The sequence below is a fragment of the Topomyia yanbarensis genome, chromosome 3 (genome assembly GCF_030247195.1).
Source record: "Topomyia yanbarensis strain Yona2022 chromosome 3, ASM3024719v1, whole genome shotgun sequence".
In the NCBI taxonomy this organism is placed as follows: domain Eukaryota; kingdom Metazoa; phylum Arthropoda; class Insecta; order Diptera; family Culicidae; genus Topomyia; species Topomyia yanbarensis.
Window position 1 is genome coordinate 365,271,799 of NC_080672.1, and position 21,159 is coordinate 365,292,957.

At 38.9% G+C, this 21,159-nt stretch overlaps 1 protein-coding gene across 5 annotated transcripts in view; it reads left to right on the forward strand.

Annotated features, from left to right (window-relative positions):
- Positions 1-21,159, forward strand: part of LOC131693017 (uncharacterized) — a 546,650-nt gene that overhangs the window by 112,908 nt on the left and 412,583 nt on the right. The window contains exon 3 of one of the 5 annotated variants that reach the window (XM_058980473.1): positions 15,531-15,549. The exons of the other annotated variants lie outside the window; for them this stretch is intronic. The gene's annotated coding sequence lies outside the window, so the exon portion shown is untranslated. The remainder of the gene's footprint in view (positions 1-15,530; positions 15,550-21,159) is intronic. 5 annotated transcript variants of the gene reach the window in all.

Here is a 21,159-nt window from a genome sequence, read left to right on the forward strand (position 1 = left end):
AAGCGTCGGCAGAGACAATGATCTCCCGATTCGGATCATAATGTGTGAGAAGTAGATCCGAGGAGAGTATTTGTTTGAACTGCTCGAACGCTCTCTGGCACTCATCAGTCCACTGTAACTTCGCATCGTCCTTGAGAACGTTGTCCAGCGGATATCGTAACTTGTGCATATTGGGAACAAACTTGCCGTAGTAGTTGATAGCCCCCAAAAATGATCGCACACCGGATACCGGTTGGAGGCGGCAGCTTGGATATCACTTCGATTTTGGCCGGATCTGGACGTAATCCGCGACTGTCGACAATATGACCCACGTACTGCACTTGCTGCTTGTGGAAGGTGCATTTATCGATTCGAATGGTGAACCCGAAATGCTGACTTCGTTTTAGAACAGCCCGTAAATTGCGATCGTGGTCTTCTTTAGTTTTTCCGCCGACGATGACGTCATCGAGGTAGTCACACGTGCACTGCAGACCGGCTAGCATTGTATCGATGAGCTGCTGGAAGGCACCAGGTCCGATCTTCACAGCCGGCGGGAGGTGGTTGTAGGAGTAGAGGCCACGATGTGTATTGATGGTTAGCAACTTACGATACTGTTCGTCGACTTCCACCTGCAAGAAAGCGTCGGACAAATCGATCTGGCTGAACACCTTACAGTTAGTCGGCTTAGCGAAGATATCGTCCGGTAGGGGAAGTGGATACTGATTTGGTTGGGGCGCAGCGTTAAGCCCCGTGGAATTGTCTCCACAAATTCGAATGGAACCATTGGCTTTACGGACGACAACGATCGGAGCAGCCCACTCCGAATATTCGACCGGGGTGATGATATTCAACTTTTCCAGTCGGTCGAGTTCCTGGTCAACGGCATCATACATCGCGTACGCAACCGGGCGCTTAGGGCAGAAGACGGGTCGAACACTTTTTTTCAGCTCCAACTTCACTTTAGTTTTGCTGCACAAACCGAGCTGATCGGTGAACACGTTTGGGAAAATCGATTGTAGTGCAGCGGGTGCCGCAGAAGAGCATGACACGTGACAACAGAAGGTGTCCATGGGCACGGACCAATGGTTGAAACTATCGACCAAATCGGAACCGAGCAGATGAAGTTGTTTCTCGGTAACACGGATCAGATCACGTCGTGTACTTTCTCCGATTGCTACGTCACACTCGAATTCGATCGAGTGACAAAATGTTACCAGATGCTGTCTTCGCTTTGGCTGTTGCTGGCAAAAGCGCAGGACTACCGAGTTTCTGCCAACTCTCCCTGCTGATGACGGTGATGCCAGATTCAGTGTCAAGTTGCAGTCGAATATCCGTTCCAGATAGGCCAACAGATACAAATCTGCGTCGCTGCACCACGCTGCATACGTCGACCACCACCACTTTGGCTGAGACGTCTCGCTTCTTACGTCTGCTTCCAGGTTTCCGAGATTTTGCACTGTCGCAGTATCCTTCACGGTGTCCGACTTGGCCGCAATCGGAGCACTTATGGTTGTCGTAACTACAGTCTCGGACGAAATGTAATGCACCGCAAAGCCAACAAGGATAACTTGGCTTCCTTCCGGTAGCACTCTAAGACAGTTGTGGTGACTCTCGGTCACACTCGCCTAATCGCTTCCCACCAAACTTCTGTATCGCTTGCACTTGGTTGTATGGTGCCGCAGACTCAATCATCGCACTGTCGTCGTTTGAGGTCGTACAGACGCTGACACTCCTCGGAGAGCTGCTCCAATGTAACGTCGTTATTGTCCTCAATTTTTGTAAGGAGACGGGTACGAATCTCGACGTCATTCTCCGATTTCAGACCACACACGTATACTAAGCACTTGAACTGTTCTTCCGTGAGCTTTCCCAGTTCAAATTCTATGCAAGCCTTGTTTACTTTACACGCGAACGCCACATGATCCTCAGTACGATTCTTCGCGATTTGCAGACATCGGTATCGACGACTGATAACCGACTCTTTCGCTCCAAACAGGCTATTGAGCTTGTCAACTGTCTGTGCGAAACTAAAATGCTTCGGAAACTTTGGTAAAATGAAGCTTACGTACCTCTTATGCTCTGCTAAACCCAACTTTTGCATTAGGAGACGAACTTTTGCCTCGTCATCCAGCCTAGCAGCATCCTTCTCGAAAAGATCGTCGTATCTAGAGTACCACACTGCGAAAGTGGCATTACTCTCGATCTCGTACCGGAATTCCTTGATATTGCTTGCAATGGAGTCAAGGATCTGTTCCGGGTTCGGTTGTTGCTGCTCGTCGGACTGTTGCTGCCGCTGTTGCATCATCTGCATTATTTGCATGAGCATATCATTACTGACCTGGGGTTGCGATTGGTGGGGTGGAATGTTTGTAAACAGCTGCTGCTGAGCTGCAGAAACGGGAATGAACGGCTGCTGCTGCTGGCGTGTAGTCACAACGGGAGCGAAAAATTGCTGCTGCTGGTGGGCCGCTGGTGCGGGATTAATCTGCTGATTCAATTGCTGCCGTTGATTTAACAGTCCTGGGGGGGTCAACACCATTTTGTCCGTTCAACTCACTACCGTCATCAGCCACTTTCTTTTCTTCCGCGCGGGTGACGAAATGTTGCGTTAGTTTTGTTTATCGGCGAATAAAAACTACCCAAACTCGCGAATTCTCTTCGCCACTTTTAAACCGTGTAGTCCCCGACACTTGCTTACGGATCGTCTCTATATCAGAGGAATAAAACGCGAACGATAACAATTAAAACAAACTATATTTATCGAACACATTAAAAGCACGGTACAACATTATGCAGGACGTAAACAAACTGAAACTGACAACCACATCATTGATGCGCTTATCAGGCATCACACATTGACAGCTATGCTGCCGAGTTAGAGCCTAGCGCTGAACGGAGCACTAATTAATACACCGCGATAGGGTTGACCTCAACAAGTATAAACCTTAAATTTAGGGTTGACGAATATCATTTTTTTCTAATTCGTTTATTTGCCACAGCTCAAGATATTTGCCACAGCACGAGATTAACGGAGCCGTATGTCTTTTATGTATTTACACCAATAAAAGAATTAAATTTACATACCCATAGTGTATCCATAGAATTCGTGTGGTTATTCTTTTCCGCTGCGCTGGAGTACAGTAAACGGGAGTTAGTTCGTGCTACACAGTCACAAATTTTAGTTTGTTGCTTTCTAAAAACTACAAAAAACTGAAACACGTGGGTAATAAATACACGTTTAAAAAAATGCCCGCAGTTTTATGAGATATCAATTTTTTTCAAAATTTGAACGATCAGGACCTTGTTCTAGTAGATCACCAGAATAGATGCAACATTACACGCCATTTGACTCTGTAATTTTAAACAGGGTACTGTCACTGTCATCCACAGGTCCACCATGTCAACATCAGCAAGAGAAAAGATTTTATGGTTAAATCCAATAAAGAACAATAGACTATAAAAATATTCCTTAAAAACCTATTTTAATCCACCTAGCGGTGCAATTGTGCCTTTCTCAATCATGAATCACGAGAATGTGTGCGTTGTTTATATTCATTAAAAGAGTTCGAGTTCTAAACTTTTGAAAAAAAAAACAGCCACGGTAATATTGAACTGAAAAAAGGTGCGAAATCGGCAAAGTCCCAAAAAGTCGATTTTTGCAAAAAAAAATTTTTTTCGAGATAACATAAAATCTCGACGTTTCATGCATTTTAAAGATGTTTGGCATCAAAAATACGAATTCGATTTCTGAAATTTCATGGGGTCCCCCCTTTGAAAAAAAAATTTGAGTTCTGGCTTATATGGGAATTTCATATGTGACCGGACGATTTAGTCTATATTTCCGGACCCATATAAGCGATCCGTACGAAATTTTATAGACATCTGTGGGGATATTATAGCTATCATTTGGAACTAAGATTGTGAAAATCGGCCCAACCATTTCAGGGAAACTGATGTGAGTTCGTAAATTTTGAAAGATGGCCGCTTTTCCCGGGCACTTCCGGAACCGTCTATGGTGGTCAATGTAGTCAACGAAAGTTTGGTTGGCCGTCGGTGACCTAGAACAGCAAATTTAAGTTGTTTGAGAGACATTTTAGCGAAATTTTTACCTTTTTTGCTTTCATCGGAGTATCGGTTTGAATCACAATTTTCAATGTGATCGCACGCCACAACCTGTAACTCCGGAACCGGAAGTCGGATCGGGATGAAATGAAATAGCCATTTACGGGGACGCAATACCTTTCATTTGAGGCCAAGTTTAGTCGAATCGGTCTAGCCATCTCCGAGAAACCGATGTGACTGTTATTCTGAATTTAGATACTTCCGCCGGGGCTTCCGGAACCGAGGATGGTGGCCAATGTGGCCAAATAGACTTTGAATGGATGTTAGTGACCTAATACTACAAATCGAAGCAGTTGTGGTCATATTTTGGAAAAAATTTCACCTTTATACATTCATTGCAGAATTTATTAAAATCGACATTTTCTGCGTGTTCGTACTTATCACCCTGTAATTCCGGAACCGGAAGTCGGATCCATTAGAAATTCAATAGCAGCCTATGGGAACGTTGCACCTTTCATTTGAGACTAAGTTTGTCAAAATCGGTTCAGCCATCTCTGAGAAAAATGAGTGACATTTTTGGTCACATACACACACATACACACACACATACATACATACACACATACATACACACACACAGACATTTGCCGAACTCGACGAACTGAATCGAATGGTATATGTCACTCGGCCCTCCGGGCCTCCGTTAAAAAGTCGGTTTTCAGAGCAATTGTAATACCTTTCTATTGAGAAAGGCAAAACCTTAAGAGTGCAAATAGAGTGAAGTGTGTAAATAGAATTACGATGTTAGGAATGTTGTGTTGTTAAGGAAAAAAGAACAAAAGATTTAAAAGAACGAGAAGGGTAAAAATAGAATAGATAACAAAAAGTATAAAGGGAATAAAAAGAGTAAAGTAAGTAAAAATACCAAAGTTTAGTAAGTTTAATAGAGTAACAAGCGTAAAGAGAGCAAAAACCAAGCTAGGTAAAAAAGAGAGCAGTAAAAATGAAGAAAAGCAACAGTATATAACTCATTAACTGTTCGGTTACAGTCGAATGCTCTCGTTTGCTAAAATACACATAGCACATAGGTGACAAGCAGGCCTTTCCACTAGCGATATTCTGCTAGCTTCAGCACTCCTGATGGGTATAGTGAGTTCAAAAATTTGCGCTACGTTGAGTACTCTCGAGCCAAACACTTCACTGTTGGTTAACAAATCTGAACGCGTGATGACGTGCCGCAGTTTTTGCGTCATCAACAGCTTTAAAATATTCAATGTGACTTTTCTAGCATTTGAAAAGCGTGCCACGAAAATATGTTTTTCCACTTTTTACTATTTTCCATCGTCAGCTACTTAGCTACTATTTAAACTCACAACCCTGTTCAGCGTCTTTGCCCTTATCGGTGACTATCATCTGGCATAGGATTTAATTTGATTCTGATGAGTTATTTTCTCATTTCACCAAAAAGTTTGTCAGTCTGACTAATGCAAGAAAAAAATTTATCACAGCCCTCCCTTTCAACTCCGTTTAAATGTGCTGCTACTGGTGGCCAACTTTTATGCAAGCCACAAACGACAATCGTCTTTTTCTACCTTCGCTATTTCTGCTGCTGCTGGGGGGAAAAGCAATTTTTTTGCTCCCACTTTGAACGATTCTGAATTTTTCTTACGCCATGTTTTCTTGAAAAAAGTTGTGACGAAGGCAACGAAGAAAAACAAATGAAAATGTTTGTTTGCCGGTGTCGCTGCTATGCGCAATTCGCATAACTGACGTACAGTCAGTGTGGATTCCCGTGGGCATAACGTCAGCTGTGCGAATTCGCTGACGGTGTCTAAATGTTCGCTGTTCTTTTCATTATCGTTGGAAATGTGTTCAGGACCAACACAAACTTCGAGTCCATCTGGTAGATTACAAAGAAAAATCCTGTAAGAAGCAAAAAAACTTTGGTCCGCTATTAATTTGTGAAATGGACTTTCGCATATTTTCTCAATTATTAACTTTGTAGAATGTTTGAACCAGTTGCAGCCTCCTGGGAACGTTTGTTTTTGTTTGACAAGATTCACAGGTTGTACCGGCTAGGAAATGATTATGCCACCCGTGTTCCGTGTTTTGTAGCAGATCCCAGTTACTATTCGTGGTATTATAGTACAAGTACAATCTACGGTTTATGAGCAACTACAAGAGTGCCTTAAAACCAAAATTGTTACGAGGAACTAGGTTTGACTCAGGAGAAGGTGCGGTAAGACGTTGTAGGGGAGTCTGGGCCTAGTTGGCGGTGTTTTCAATTTTCAATTTTTACCGCTTTGATGCAAGTAGACCTTGCAAAATAGAATACGCGGCATGAAAGAGCAGACTGTTGGAGATTAATTTAAAGTGTTTGATGCATTGTCTCCATTTTTAGAGACAAAAATATGTGATGCGGGAAACCCGCCAACTTACTCCGCGGGGTAAGTTGGCGGTATGTGAGTATACGCCAAAAACTAAGCAATCAAATGGATATTCAATTATTTCAAGGGTCCTTTTGGAACATGGTGAACGTTTTTTCGAGAAAACTGTATATTAACCGACATTTGCTATTATAATTCAGTTTCAATACCCCGGAATTTGGACTTTGACGCGTACTCCCTATTCAAAAGCAAATTTTCGAAATTTTTTAAACGTATAAACGCTCGGGGCCTTCGCGATAACATAAACCTAGTTACAAACGTGAAAATTTAGATGCAATCATCAACGCAAACTTACGACCGCCTTCTCGCCAACATTAAAACATACCGGTCACTAGGTGAAGGTTTTAGAACTTATAAATTTAAAAACGCGGTTTGAAGCATTAACCCACCGTTCGCGCGATCATGAATCGGTCGCGTACCGAAGTTACTACCCTCAGTCCTAGCAGCCTAAATTCATGTCTTCCGTTGGACCAATCACGAAATATCGCTCATATCCACTAGACAACAAGTTTCATAGCGGCATCACCGGGAGCTCTTGTGATATGGGGATACTTACTCTCTTTTAGCATCTGAACCATACACTAATTAAATAACTTATTTACAGTTCACGCCTGATCATTCAATAATACACGTGAGTATGCGAATGGCCACATGGTTATAAAATCGAATTTATGCAAGCAATGTTACATACACGCTAGCACACGCGCCTTATAAACGCCCCCTCGACGTGCCTACGCAATCGAACACGTTAACCTATAAACGCCCGAGACCTTCGCGATGATACACAAAGACGACCATGCAATCGCGATTATCCACGCACAACTACGTCCAAGATTTTGTAGACACAAAAACGCCTCAAATAGTTTGTGAACTCTGTTGCACTTATAGTCTGATTAACGCGGTCTCAATATCACAATCAGAATCGCGGTCGCTGCAATTGGCCTTAAGCAGTGTTGTAGTGGTGAATTTACGAGTTTCAACATTTGGTTATAGTAAAAATCGGAAGCTGAAAAAGTAGTTAGAACCATGTTTCTAATTGTCGATTAGCAATTGGACAACTTTTGGTTTTAGACATATTAATTTTTTATATTGTGTTTGATAGAAAAATTAACAATTTAATGTTACAAAACAAAAATTTTTGAACATTGTAATACATTTCACGAGCCAATATGTTTGATATGCTTGAGTCGCAAAATTGAATTATAATTTCAAGTTTCCTAAGTGATCTTAATAATGATGTTTTGTGGATTAAACTGTGAGGGAAAATTATTTAAAATTTATGCAATTTTTTATCCATGTTACATTCCTGACTGATTCAACGTGTTCTCCAAGCTTAATACAAAGGTCGAATACAAGAGAATCGTCGTGTTCAATCCACAATGCAACTATATGACGCTGATGCTGAGGCAAATACAATACTCGATGAAATAAAGCACACCGGCAGGCGATATGCAAGGGACAAAAGTTACCTCATTCAGGAGGTTCAACGTCACAAAACGCTTAGTGTAGAAGCTTTCCGTTACTTAACTTTTGTCGAACAGCATAATGTACTAAGTCACTTTACGCACATCCGGATGAACTGTAGACTCAAGTGATTCGCAATGGATGAAAATGCCGAAATATTCTGACTCCTGCGGTAGAAGACAAAGGGTTAAGTCGTCGAGAAACTCAAAGGTTGCTCATATGACCCTATTTCACGCTTTTCTAAACATTCATCCTTCATATCCTTGCTCTTCCTTGAGTACTATTAAAATACTTCACATCTTATAGTCCCTTGCTAATTGAATGTCGATACAATATAATAAATTAAAAAATACGTTTAATATGTACTTTGTTTCCTGCCACATCGACAAATTTTTAAGTTTTTTGAGGAGATTCTCAAAGAGTTCAATCAATTTTCATAAGTAGCTAACTTTATTGCCCTGCAGTGAAATGTAGAATTCAGAATGTCTGGAAAGATCTGGCAAAATTCAAAAAATCTGGCGAAATCTCTGGCTTGACCAGACATCTGTCCATTTGTCAAATATCTGGAGAATATCGGATAAATCTGGAACATTGGCAACGCTGCTTCTGAGATGCACTCGAGCGGCGAGTTTACAAGTAATTGTTCCCTTATCCCTTCCCCCCTCCCCCCTACTAGATTAAGGGAGACGTCTGGTTAAGTGGGCAAAAAAAATCGACTTTTTTTATCCGCTTTATTGTTACTATTGAACCCTCTAGAATAGCCTCCTGCAATCTCAGTGGCTATGCTGAACTTCTTTTGTTTTGAACAGTCATGCATTCCTCGCGTGTATTTGGTGTAATACACGCAGAATTCAATCTATCGGCAACAATTTTCGAAAAAACTGACAGCGATTAAAATATAGTGTAAACAATACACTCTAAACTACTTCTACCCAAATTTTCAACAGATTATACCAAATGGGTTATTTTCTACAGCGTTGGCGAACATGACAACTGAAAAACTAATCAACGAATTAACTTTTTTATGAGAATGTACAATAGAGTGACAAGAAAAAATGACCCCTATCGGCCCACCACTGAATCCATTCCTAGTCTTATCAGGAGTACTTGCTCCAAATTTGAAGCAAATCGGATAAGTCTAGCTACCGGACCAACGTGCCAGAAGTTTGTATGGGATTTTTCGAAAATTTACATGGAGAAAACGCACTAGCTCGCATTTTCGCCGCTAGGTGGCACTGTATGCATCATATTGTTACTGTAAGTGAAAATAAGAAAGATAATTTAATTCTCTATAACTTTGTCGAAAACTGCTAGTCAATCTGGCCATGTTAAAAGAAGTTATTAAACTTTTAGCGAAGTGATGTCTGAGTCAGTTTTACATGGGTCCTAGCAGTGCATGGTCGTATATCAGTACTTGATTCCCATGAACAAAACATTTTTGTGAAATAATGGTTAGATTTAGCTCAATAGTATGCTCAGAAGAATTGTAGTACGTAATACGAGTTATATTTTGGTTAGAAAATTTTAGTTCCACATGCTACCGCGTAGAGTGCGCCAACACTAACTTGTCAACGGAGAGAGATAGAAGTTAAGTATCTTCCACAAAGTTGTAGAATATGAATTTTTCAATGATTCTTCCCAACATCGCGATATTCTATTTCTCTTCTATGAAATGTTAGTGTTGGCGCTCTCTATGCGGCCACAGGTGGTACAGTGCCACCTAGCGGCGAAAATGCAAGCTAGTGCGTTTTCTCCATGTAAATTTTCGAAAAACCCCATACAAACTTCAGCCACGTTGGTCCGGTAGCTAGACTTATCCGATTTGCTTCAAACTTGGAGCAAGTACTCCTGATGGGACTAGGAATCGATTCAGTGGTGGGCCGATTGAGTTTTCAAAAATCCGTTATTTTTCTAGGCAGTACTATATGTATAGCCTGTCGATGAACAATAGAAAACTGAATAAAAAAATTCTCCCAATTATTTTAAAGAAAGGTGAGCGGATTTTACAGCAAAATATGAGATTCTCCGGCTTTCATGAAGCCATTGCCCGAAACATTAACTTTTTTTTTAGTTCAACTACAAGTCTAAGCCAACAAATTTTCACCCTAGTGAGAAATTTTGGTTTTTACCAAATTTTCCTCCTTAGGGTGAAATATAGCATAAATCTTATTGAATTTTCTGTGTGTTATCGCGTTCGCCACGGCGCACAGTGGCTGGAGGCTGGCCAAAACCTCAAAAATTTATTTTTGAAATATTGATATTTTCTATTTTTCCTAAATTTCTCATATATTGAATGATGTAAATTCAAAATATTATGATCTTTGAATAAGAACACGATTTTTAACATGAGTATAAACGAAGCAAAGTCTGGACTTTTTAATGATTTTCATTTCCGAAACCACTGTTTACTTCAAATGCATGTTGCTCTTTTGATTTTGGCCCGATTTTAGTACAACTAGTTTCATTGTGTAGAGGAACAAAAGAACTTAGTTAGTGAATAAAATACATTTGGTAAATTTACTTGGAACTATGACTTTTTTGTTCAAATATGTTTGAGGTGGTCAGATCCAAAATACTTTTTTCACTAATGTATTCTGAACAAATTTCGGAATCATTTCGGAACGGTCACATAATATACATTCTATGGGAAATAATCTCTACTTTTCGAATATCATGGTCTCGTTCTGCGCCTAAGTGCGCAAAATGTTTTAAGAAGATTTTGAAGCTTTGTTGCTGGTATGGAGGCGCAGGGTGTTTTTTGTAAAATAGTTAGACAATCTACAGTAAACCAACACATTATACAATAGATTTAAAGTAGTGTTCTTCATTTTTATGATATTGCTGACATTGGTGAACAGAAACGGAAAATCTATCATGAAAACGGGATCATAGTTATAAGAAAGGTTCAGTGACACTGTATGGAAAAATGCATCTAATATTTTACGACTTTTGAAATCAAAAATGTGTTTAGCACCTCAAAATTAGCTTAAATTGTGATTTTCAGCCAAATTAGGTAACATTTGAGGTTTTGTCCGACTTTTGTTTGAAGACCCGCCACTGTGCGGCGCTCATCGGCGTGGAAATTGTGGGACGTCTACTCTTGGAACGCTCGTCTGACTGCAAATAGTTTTTTTTCGTACACAATGATAACATTACGCAACAGATCCATTGTAGCCTTGACTTCAAAATCGTAAAAGAAAATAACTTTTGGTTTGAGCACTTTGCATCAGACGCAACGGGGGCGTCTGTAACTGTAGTAACTTTTTCGTCTTGCGGATAAGTAGGGAGAATGTTTAATTTATCTATTTAATCAGTACCGTCTTTACTCTAGGCCCAGGCCAGAGGAACTGGGATGATAATAGGCGCATAAAATCATACTAGCTGTCTGCGCTGCTGGCGCAATAAAAATTAAGAACCTCTGATCAGCAAGAAAACAGTACCGATGATGACATGCACGGGAACGATAACGCGAGAGAAGGCAGACTGAATGACCCCCAAGCGGCTTCACCGCCAAGGAAAACGATCTCAACACGCAGCAGCAAACTGCGTCAACAATATCTGGCAGACCGACATTCTTAGATTTTTTTTTATTTTACTTATTGTAAAATTAAAAGACCCACGGCTCAGTTGTGCTAAAGCATTGAGCCGTTTCAAATAAATCATTAGATTAAAAAAAAAAAGATGTGACTTTTCTGCAGCCGCATTATGTCCAGTTTCATCACATCAGGAACGTGGTACTCATGCTCATGTTAAATGTGTTAAGAATATAACATTAGTAAGCCTCATAGTTTAAAAAAATATCAATTTTTGTGAAATATATTCGTTTTAACCTTTATTGGCATATTATTACTTGGTTTTCGTAGATTGTCATAATGTTATGTCAGCCCTATTATAATGCATGGACAAGCGAAACCGACAAACGAATTTTCAACATATGCACTTCTGATTTCACTAGCTCAATCAAACTGAGTGATATTGTTGTAGTTTATATCAAAACTTCTCGCATATTAGATTTTTTATCTTTCCAAATAAAAAATTATTTGGACAAAATTATTGCACTATAGAAACCGTGGCCAAAAATAATTTTGTTATCCAAATTAAGATATAGATTCATTTTGTGACAATGTACCTAATATTTAAAAACAGTTTTGAATGGCACTCAAATTTTTATACAGTAGTATCTGTAACTTCTTTCCCAGCTATCTGCTATCGTCATTACATTTTCATTTCATTTTCAGTGTCACCTAATTTGACTGCTGCTTCGTATTTGCCAAGTATCTTTCGGTTTCCTGGAACTCCGGGCAGTTTGGCGTATTGCAGTCTTTGGGCAAAAAAAATATCTTGATGACTCTATAGAGCTCTAGAGCTGATTTTGCATAACGGCGCGATACACTCAGGAGTAACTAGAACGAATTCCTGACCAATAACCAAAATATTTGTTTTTTTTTTGATTTTTTATTTCGTTATATAGGTATTTTTTACATTTTATGTCACATTTTACATTTTACATGCCCGCTAAATAACGTAGCAAAATTGAGAGTATGTCAAAACTTGTTTAAGATTTTTTGCATGAATGTAAAATGATGATATTTTAAGGGTTTTTTTTAATTATTTCAATTATATATCCAGCAATATCGCTTTCTAGTGATGATGACTATTAAGTAAGACAATATTATTACAAACGTAGTTGAACACAGCCATTTGTATAACTTTAGGTTAAAACCAACTGAAAATAGTAGTGTTGCTGTGCATTGCACCAACTTTGAAAAATACGTTTTTTTAACATTTCATTCTAAACTCGAATGATAAAAACCTGTTTTAATCCACCTAGCGGTGCAATTGTGCCATTTTCAATCATGAACACGAGAATTTTTGCGTTGTTTATATTCATTAGAAGCTTTCCAATGTATATATTACATTTTTATTATACACGACATGACAACTATATACAAGAAAAGAAATCATTATTGGAATTCTAAAATTTTGCAAAAGAAAAAACAGCCACGGTAATATTGCATTGAAAAAAGGTGCAAAATCGGCAAAGTCCCAAAACGCCGATTTTTATTAAAAAAAAATTTTTTTTCGAGATAACTTGAAATCTCGAAGTTTCCTGCATTTCAAAGATTGGCATTTGAATTTTGAAAAAAATTTGAGTTCCGGCATATATGGGAATTTCATAGCGATCCGTACGAAATTTTATAGACATCCGTGGGGATATTATAGCTATCATTTGGGACTAAGTTTGTAAAAATCGGCCCAACCATTTCCGGGAAACTGATATGAGTTCGTTAATTTTGAAAGATGGCCGCTTTTCCCGGGCACTTCCGCAACCGTCTATAGTGGTCAACGTAGTCAACGAAAGTTTGGTTGGCCGTCGGTGACCTAGAACTGCAAATTTAAGTTGTTTGAGAGACATTTTAGCGCAATTTTTACCTTTTTTGCTTTCATCGGAGTATCGGTTTGAATCGGAATTTGCTATGTGATCGCACGCCACAACCTGTAACTCCGGAACCGGAAGTCGGATCGGGATGAAATGAAATAGCCATTTACGGGGCGCAACATCTTTCATTTGAGACTAAGTTTGGTTGATTCGGTCTAGCTATCTCCGAGAAACCGATGTGACTGTTTTTCGGAATTTGGATACTTCGGCCGGGGCTTCCAGAACCGATGATGGTGGCCGATGTGACCAAAAAGACTTTGAATGGCTGTTAGTGACCTAGTACTACAAATCGAAGCAGTTGAGGGTCACATTTTGGAAAAATTTTCACCATTATACATTCATTTTCTGCAATTATTGAAATCGACATTTTCTACGTGATCGTACTCATCACCCTGTAATTCTGGAACCGGAAGTCGGATCCACTAGAAATTCAATAGCAACCTATGAGAACGTTGCACTTTTCATTTGGGACTAAGTTTGTGAAAATCAGTTCAGCCATCTCTGAGAAATGTGAGTAAGATTGTATTCGCGTACACACACATACATACACACTTAGGGTGACCATACGTCCTGGTTTTCCAGGACATGTCCTGATTTTTCACTAACTGTCCTGGTGTCCTGGGAAGTCGAGGAAAATGCTTGATTTGTCCTGGATTTTGTCCTGTAAGTCTAAAATATTTTTCTTTATTGAGTCTTCGTTCTATTTCGTCTGGTTCAGATCGCAATTACGACCGATCGCAACCATAACTCCAACGAATACGACAAAGTTTTATACACTCAATTCTCTCAATTGTTCCATCAGATGTCCTTTTGTAATCTTACATGGAAATTGAAAGGACAGAAGAACGAGGCGTTCGTATGTACATAGCATATGAATGACCTGTAGTCCGTTTGCAAGGAAATTTGGCAGCCGAACAAATCGAAATGATTCCAGTTGTGGACCAAACTCTGGCCGCTATCAATGGCATTGAAATAATGAATACCAGAACTTCTTCCCGGCTTTAATCGTCTTTCAATCCGGGACCCGAAGAATTTCTTTTGGTGCCTCTGTGAATCGAAGTTTTGGCGACTTTGCTTCTGCTTGAGTTCTCTTTTCAATGGCCTTTTTTCGTCTTACTGGAAATCCGCGAACATTTCTACAATCCAAGGAAAGGTAAATGACGAAACATAAAAAAACTATCGTGGAATAACTTCATTGAGTGCTCTCTCTAGCTGGTGATTATGGAACCACTTCAGGGTCAATGCAAATGGTACCTAATCCACGATTAACATGGCTTCACGCCTGAACGCTGAACTGAGACTAACCTGCCGAGTTTAGCAACCTACATAACAGCGAGTATGGAAGGTCCCACTCAAACTGATATTATTTACACCAACCTATCTGCTGTTTTTCATATATCAATCGATAAAATTTGTAATTAACATTAGTTTTTGCAGCTGTTTCGATGCTAGCTCTCAGATCCAGATGTAACGATTGTCATTAGAGATTGCCAGATACTTATTTTTAAATCAGGAATAGCGTAGGGAAGCTGCTTGGAACCGTTTATGTTTCAGCTTTACTTCAATGACGCGTGTTTAGTGCTGATAACTCTTCGTCGGTCCTGCACAGATGATTTCAAAATATTTCGTCTCATCCGCTAAATTCCTGATTGCCGATTTTCTCAACAACATCATGTAGCCATGAAGCAAGAACTGCGTGTGTGTAAATCCGAAAAAAGAGCTCGGTGCTCGAATTCTCATGATAGACTTTTTGGCTAAGCTATGGCTGCCAGACCCTAGAACTGTTGTACTACCGAGGCTCTGCCTGCTAGGAGCTAGAACTTTTTAGCTGCCGAAAATATGAGGAGAAGGCACAACCAATTTAGAGCTGATGAAGGGAGGTAGTCCCCTTTGAACTGTCCTGGTTTTTTACTCGCTTGATATGGTCACCCTATACACACACAGACATTTGCCGAACTCGACGAGCTGAATCGAATGGCAATTGCAATATCTTTCTATTGAGAAAGGCAAAAAGAACCATTCACTCACTCTTAGTCGTTAATAAAAAAAAGGAAAAAAAGTCTATTTAATATGTGGCTTCGATATAATGCCATTGTATCCTGTCAACTTATTTCATTCTATTTTCTTGTTAATTTCAGGTAAAGCACACGGAACAAGGTATTATACATGAAAATTGACCACTTCGTAAGTATTGTTAAATTGAAATGGCTCCAATATTATTAAAATTTCATCAGAATCATTTAAAAAAAGATTTTTTTTGCTCCGTTCAAGGATACATGGGAAAAAATTGTTCCCAAAATCGTGAATAAAGTACAGTAATGACCCGTTTTTATCAACCAATCGAAAAAATTTGGTTGATAAAACGGGGAAGTCGATAAAATCGGGAATTTTTTTTTTCAATCATACATAATCAAAAGCAACCTAAGAATTATCTCAAGTTGTTAGTTTACAGAAAAAATAAACCTATTGCCCTATCAGTGCAAAAAACGTATTTAACCGAACCGTTCGAAAGTTGTCTAATCCAACTTCCAAGCATAGGATCTATCTGAAATTTTGCAGATAGACTCATTATGAATGACAATGTATTCTGTCAACGAAATTTAACAGTTAATCTCCTGAAAAGCGAGATGCAAAAACTATTCTTCGATTAATTAGATACAGAGCGTTGGTAGTTCACTGTTATTCTACGTCCATATTCCAAAACTGACAATTAAGAAAAACGCGATCGAAGATGAAAATTAAATGTGCAATCTGGAGAGAAACGGTGGATCAAATAAAGTTTTACAGTCTAAAATTACGTTCATATTCAACGTTTCTAGTATAATTAGTCCAGTTTTTCATTAGAAAAATTCACTTTAAGGAACATTTTACGAAAAATGCTCAGTGGAAAAATCTGATAGAAATTCGAAAATTCTTAGCATATTGGTCCAGCCACCACAAATGAGTTGTCACTTCATTTTATTTACGAAAGTGTGCGCTGAGAGCTTTCTTGTTAAGCGGGCTACTTCAAGTTTTACTAAAATCGAAAATGGATGAGTTCGTCATGTTTTAAGTTTTTGGAAGCGACGAAAGTGATGAATAGTTTTACGGGATCGATCTCACTATTGTAGTTATTAATATCGAACCCATCTCTTAGTTAATATAACTTCTTCTTTCCACAAACTTTATTTACTTTTTTAGTTTTTTTTTATTAGTAGAAGTAGAACAGTTATGCGTAGAATTTCAAGAATGGGAAAACAGGTTTGATATTTTTTTAGGATTTTTCGTCATCAAACAATATTCCGTATCGGGTATCAAAGAGTTTGGAATCGGCACACGTATTTTTATGGAGATGGGCAGTTTGAGCCTATGTCAGTGGCTTTCGACTGGCATGACCCATTCTCGTTGATTCTGGTTGGTTTGTTCTTACTTACAAATGATTAGATCAATCCACTTGGATGACATAGGAGATATCAAAAGAGAATAGGAACAAGACAATAGCTGATTCAATTTGAAGTTTGTTTAATGATAACTCAAGTGCTCTGGCAGGAGATCGTTTTATAGGAGTAGATAAACTAGAGAGCAGATATCACAGTGTCTGAGACAAATATGCGCTAAATTGTATCCTCTGGACCGGTGTTTACAGACAATCCGCCAAAAATTGTCTTTGGTTTAAATTTTGTTTGCAGTTTAGCATGAACTACAATATAATAAAAATATAATATTACTAAATACACAACTTTTACTACATACTCTTTCAGTTATGTTTTCTACGGATAATATGTGAAAGTGTAATAGTTTATCATGAAAACACACAGCTTTGATTCTTTTTAGAATTCTAGCAAAATGTGAATCTAGTTCATCAATTACCCTAAATGGGACCAAAATTGGGTAAACTAACCTACAATTTGACTGCTACCTAACAATGTAGGACCCATTACCTTGATTGAATACAATTGTAAGATTGTAGGCCTTAATTGCTGGCATAAAAAAATAAATTAATGGGGGGTTGATAAAATCGGGTACAAAAGGTTCATAAAATCGGGGGCGCATAAAAACGGGGGAGCATAAAATCGGGAGTTTATAAAAACGGGTCGAAACTGTACCATGAATTCTGGAACAATCACTTTTTTACATTACGGTTTCCGCCAAGTTATTTCTAATTCGATTCTCAGTACGCGAACTAGTTCACAACTTTATGAACAATATTCATAAAACCAAAGGTTGACTCATGACTTTTTTCATAGATATAGGAACATTAGTTCACAAAATCAAAATATTCTGGCTATTTTTTCGTGAACTATTTCACGAAATTCGGAATTTTATTCATGAATACATTCAATCCTCGTGAACTAATCCCTAATATATTAGTCACGATCCAATATCCGTGCTCGTGAAATGATTCACGAAATCAGCAAATATTTTTCATGTATTCGTAAACTGGTTCATGATTCCTAATATATTAGTTACGATCCAATATCCGTGCTCGTGAAATAGTTCACGAAATCATGAATTATTATTCATGTATTCGTGAACCGGTTCATGATACCAAATTTAATAGTCACTTACTTACCATTCGTTATTCGTGAAATAGTTAACGAAATCACAAAATATTATTCATGTATTCGTGATCTGGTTCATGATTCCACATGATTTACGATCTATCTAGTATCTATTTGCGTGCTTGTGATATTTAGAAGATATTCTTAATCATTTACATTTTCATGCAATATGGTAATAAAATTTTTACGTAAACTCTTTCGCAAAATTAAGAGTAATATTCGTGAAATCATTTTTGTTCCATGAACTTTTTCATGAAATACCCAGCTGCTAGCGACCAGTAATAGGTACGAGCAGTAGATATAAAAAAAATATTAGGACCTCGAACATCGTTTTTCATTCGATAAGGTTCGTTGTGATGTTCGGACAGAAAACGAAAACTGCACTGAGAACCCCAAATAGTGTGCGTGATATAGTTCACAGAACCAGATATCGCGAATGAGTCTTATTTTAATGATCCATTTCATATTGTCACGTTATTTCGGATAAAAAAAACCGTTAGTAACCAAAAAATAATAGAACACGATAAAGCGAAGAGAATTTACGAATACCATGATAACACTGCTGATATCATGAACATTAGTTACATTACTTTTTGAAAGTAAGCTCTAAAATAAAATATCATGATAACATGAAATGAAATTCAGAAAATCGTGACTAAGATCCTGAAATCATGAACACAATTCACACAACTAGTGACAAAAATATCTAAAATCGTGACTAAGATCCTGAAATCATGAACATGAATTGCTCTATTCGTGACAAAATTATTACAATAACATAAACAGATGTTACAAAAATCGTGACTAAAATCCTGAAATCATGAACACAAATCACACAACTCGTGACAAAACCATTTAAAATCGTGACAATGATCCTGAAATCATGAACATGAATCACTCTACTCATGACTAAAATATAACACGATAACGTGAATAGAAATTACGAACATCGCGATCTTAAAATCATGAAAGTTTAATCCTGCAAACGTCATGAGAATTCACAAGAATCGCGAATAAGTTCTTGAAATCATGAACAACGTTTGACTGTCGACTGTGTATTCCCATATCATGAACAAGAATCATAACAAAAACTAAACATGTCCAGGGAACAACAACAGTAACCCAACCAAACATTCTAATGTAACGCCATGTATATACTCGGGGCGAACTGGTTTTTAGAAAACACAAATAGTTTCATGAATACGAGGTTTCATAATTTCAGGAACTTGGTCACGGTTTTCGTAAATCCTTCAGTTCACTAAATCGTGACCTTTTGTTCATAAATTTATGAACTGATTTTTTTCCGTGTATGTCAGCTCACTCGATGTCCTTCGGCGAATGCGTGTATTTTTACTATGACCTCAAATCAACGAACATTTGCAATTACTTACGACATGCAATGCGCAATTTCATAAAATACAATAGCGATACATAAAGTAATATAATAGATGCTGAGGAACGCGGAAAAACTGAGCTGACCACCGCCAACGAGAAAGAGTAGAGATGAAAGATGAACGGAAAAGCTTTTCTGTTTTGAATGAAAAAAAAGATGCTCAAACTAGTCTTCCGTCGACGAGTGGGAGTGGTTTTTTTTGCTCGCAAAATAACATTGTGTCACTGTGATACCAACAAGGCAGTTTAGTGCCAGTGTACAGTCAACAGAATGCATTCCGCAACATGTGCACTTTCAGGGAAAAAACCATTTCTCAGCTAGCGGAGGAGGAATTTTGCCGTTTCTCTAGTGGAGACAACTGCAGCTGACATGTCGTGCCGTTAACGAATTTCAATTGTTATACAAGCAGTGAAAAGTCGCACAGCTGGAATTTCCTTCGTTTCCCAGAGGCAGCTGGGATAGGTATCACATTATTCAGAAAAATCCTGGAAATGGTGGTTGGTTGAATCATGGAATGGATAGAGTGGGTTCAGATCTTTATTTTGGTGATCACCGAGAAAAAAAATCTACCCCGACTACAACCAAATTAAGTCATTCCTTGACTCAAAAATTGAAGCCATAAAATGACAAAGCTGTCTTACCATTCATGCGATCCAATTATGTTTCATTTGTTATCCTAGAACTGCCATTCCCTTTTAACAAACTCAAAAACACACTTGTTAGGTGACATTTCACTCGTTCATTTTTTTTTGATTCGGCTGGCTGCGTCCTTTAGTAGCAGCAGTCCTCTGCGTGCAACATGTTCTCGCACAGTCTTTTGATTGCTGTTTTTGCACAGTCAACTGAGTACACATTTCCTCCGTCGTAGGTCGTAACATTTCTCGTTTCCAGCTCAATACACTCATTCCTTGCTGTTCTGTGAATGCAGTGTGTCCCTGGACACCCCAGGTCAGAGGGATGGGAGGGACAGAGAAAGGAGGAGGAAAAAACCTGCAAGAAGAGCATTTTCACAAGCTGTGCCAGATTCTTGTTTCTCGCCTTCTTTTCGGGGTGGAAACGCCTGCTTGGTTGGTGAAACACTTTTCCCACCGCTCGGATGACATTGCCCAGTTTTGAGTGCAATAGCACAACAGGGAAGACAACGCGGGATCACCGAGTCACTGGGTCGGGTCTCGGGATTCTTTCTATAGGAATTTTTCTAGGACGGGTTCAATCGGGGGGTCCGCAAGAATTTGGAATTATTTCGAAATGTAGCTTCATTATTTTGGATATTTATTCGGGTGTTTTAGACAAAGTTATTTAATTTCCTTCATTGGCGACATTCTTAGCAGCAACCCCTCCGCCATCTGAATGCCTGCTGCCGCCTGAGAACACCAGTGAACCGGTCGGATGGCAAACAAAAAAGAGACACACATCTCCTATTTAGGAGGCTTTGTGACCCATTTGGCACCAAGCCTGTTGTGCCGTTTTTGCGCACACACCGAATGCTGAAAAAGGATGAAGAGATTCGTTTTCCCCCACGTCTGCCCACCCCATAGCCTCCTTGGGGAAACGGTTCCATGTTCCTGGTGGAACTTTTGAGTCCCTACGTTTAGTTTGCAAGGAGAGCTGATGGCAATTACTTTCAGAGTAAACAGGTCAGTAAATTTTTGCTTCGTTGCACCGTACACGTTTCATTCCGGTGGATGGCGACAATTTGTATTGCATGTCCTCGGGCCCGAATCTGGTTATATTCACAGATTATCTGATGCTCTTCCGGGGAACTTTAGGCTGCTCGTAAATTTTGGGCTGATTGTAGCAATCATTTCACGCCTTCACAGTTCATTATTCAAG